Source organism: Sodiomyces alkalinus, assembly GCF_003711515.1.
Source record: "Sodiomyces alkalinus F11 unplaced genomic scaffold SODALscaffold_14, whole genome shotgun sequence".
Lineage (NCBI taxonomy): Eukaryota > Fungi > Ascomycota > Sordariomycetes > Glomerellales > Plectosphaerellaceae > Sodiomyces > Sodiomyces alkalinus.
Window position 1 is genome coordinate 33,195 of NW_021167092.1, and position 3,093 is coordinate 36,287.

A 3,093-nucleotide genomic window follows, 5' to 3' on the forward strand; every position below is an offset into this window, starting at 1 on the left:
ATACGCTTACTATCACGGTATTATACTAACTAGTAATATCCCCTAGTTCTCTAATCTTAATTTTCCTATATAATTCTAGTACGTGGTTTATAGTTTATTAGTAGCGTTATAGTAGTATAGGGTTAACTAGGTAGTACGATAAAAGTAATAATATATATAATACTAATTATAATTAGAATCGTAATATAAGTGTCTTTATATCGTGGTAGCGCCGTGGTAGTAGTATACTAATAGCCGTAAATACCTTCCCTTTATCATAACCGCCAATGTAAGTAAGGCATAGTTCGTGTTATACCGTATATATACCCTAGTAAAATTAAGGTGGTATTATAGCGTTTAACGTGTAGTAGTTACTTCTATTATAGTAAGCGTCTAGGATCTTATCCTAATAATGTTAAAGTTTATACTAATACCACGGGCACTAGTATGGCGTGCTTTTAATATGCTAATAGCCGATATCTATATAAGGATATAAGTCGTCCTAATACCGTTAAGGTGCCGCTAGTATATTAAGGTATTTAGGTTTCACTAGTTAATAGGTCCCCCCTACTACTAAAAAGTAGTAGTAATATTTTATAGACGTTTATACTATTTACTTATTAGTGAAGGTTACTAGTAACGGTAGTATTATTACAGTAAGTAGTCTCCTTTTAGTATTATATTAATACCTTACTAATAATCCGTAGGCTAAAGAGCGTTTAAAGACGGCGGCTTTATCCTTTAGACGGGCCGTTGCTCGGGCGCTACCTTCTAATCGCGGCCGTGGCGGCACTTTATTAAAGGAGTTACGGGGGGTATTACGCTAACTCCGGCGTGTTAAGGCTATAGCGGGTATTCTATTAGATTATTTTATCAATAGCCTTAATAAGGTCTCCTTATAACCCCTTTATGGTATCGATCCGGCTAACTATCCTAGGGCCTTAGGTATATTAAAAACGGGGTTAATTCCTCCGAGGGGGCTAAGGAGGAAGGTATTAAGGAGTAGTCGTTTTGGTACTACTAGGGTCCCGACTTATAAGGCCCTTATTTGATTATAAAGGACTATTATATCCCTTTTACCCTATTATAGTATTACCGCGTTCTTATAGGCGTTCGTGACTTTAAAGGCGAGCCGGAAATCGTTAAGCCTTCTTTATTATAGGAATTACTTAGCTATTACTCCGGCTTCGGTATTATATTCTAACGCGTTATATAAATCTCCCCTAATTATAAGCGGTCTCTTTACGGTGCTAAAAAGGTCTTTACGCTCCTCCTCGGCTATATGCTCGTATTAGAATATTACGTGCTCCGTTATCTTAGCTCCTTTATCGCCGTAGGGGCACCGTGTCGATAAGAACCCCGGTACTCTCGCCTTAGCTAGGAAAAATCGTAAACCTAGTTTTTCTAATCTAATCTAGGTAAGTACGGAACTTTATAGTTTTAGGAGACCCCTATATTTTTGGAAGAAGTATTATATTAGGGGGCGGTCCGGCGCCACTATCGTATATATATAGAGACGCCTCGTCTTATATAAGATCTGCCCTATACCTTTATTAGGGCCTTCCTCGGGGGTAAGGCCCCCGCCTAGGCTATTAGGGCGGTTAGTTAGGTAGTCTACGCGAGGGCCGCGTATATTTGATAGTATCGATTCGATACCGCGAGGGCTCTCGCCGCGGCGAATACCCCGGCTAGTATCTTATCCTCGGTACCCTTGTCCTGGATCCGGAGGACTTTCCGGGTATTAATACTTATAAGATATATGTTAAGGAGGGGGATAAAGGTCTCCTTTTTAAGGACCCTAATACGTACAGCTTTATAGGCTTCTGCTATAAGTCTAAGGCACCGGTTCTATACCGTTATAAGTACCGCTACAGGGCTATATTAGGGGCCTACTCCAATGTTATAAATGGCTACGTTATAGTGGGCTATTACCGGTCTAATTACTAATAGGTATAGCCTCCTTATATCTGCGAAGCTATACCCCTATACTACTATACTAAGCCTGAAGAGGGTATATACTTAGGTAGCGAGGCGGCTCTTTGCTTTTGTAGCGTATTATCGGAAGTTAAGTTTCCTGTTAAGCTAGACGCCTAGGAGTCTTATCGCCTCCATTACTAGCACCAAAATAGCGCTAAGGGGGAGCGGGTTAGGTAAGGGTTAGCGCGACCTTAAAAAGGGGATATAAATATACTTAGCTAATTCGAACTATAATTCGGTTATAATCTCTTAGTCTAGGTAAGTCCGTTATACGGCGGTAAGGCGGTACTACACCTATACCTTTATTCTATTAAAGACGATAGTATTCGTATTATCAATAAAACCTATTACTATCGCTTTAATAATTCTTTTTAGCTCCTTATAAAGGGTAAAGATATAGAGAATAAAAAGGATAGGGGAGATTGGAGAGCTTTATAGTATACCCCCGTGGAGGTATTATGGGAGAGCTATCTCGCCGTTCAGTAATAGCTAGGCTATACGGTTATAAAGGAAGCTACTAATTAGGGTAATAAGCTATTAGGGGAAGCCTTTTCTTTCAAGTACTTTAAGGAGGCGAGAGTAAGGGATAGTATTAAAGGCGCCTTTAATATCTAGTTAGAGTATTAAAGCGGTGCCGTTATAGGCCTAGCTTATCTTTACGGTTTCCGCGACTCTCTATACTACTATTTCTATACTTTATCCGGTCTGGTTTCCTATTTATCCCTTTAGGAGGAGCCGATACTCCTTTATTATAGCGGCGATACGGTTAGCTAGTATCCCCTTAAGGACCTTACCTATTATACTAAGAATTAATATCGGTCGCTAACCTTTTACTATCTTATACTCGGCCAGCGGCTAACCTTCCTTTTTAAGGATTATAACGGTAGCGTAGTGGTACCTTTTTAGGTAATAACCTACTTCGAGGTATACTATAAAGATAGTACTTAGTCTTTAGTATAAGGGGGTTCTATATACTTTTAGGAGCCCTGCCGGGAATCTATTAATCCTTAGTACCGTTTAGTACTTACTTTTCTTAAGGCGCCCCTATACGTCCGCTATGGTAATATCGTTGCGGATATCCTATCCGGGGGGAAATTACACGCCTAAAGGCCTAAGGGCGGTAAGTAAGGGGGGGGG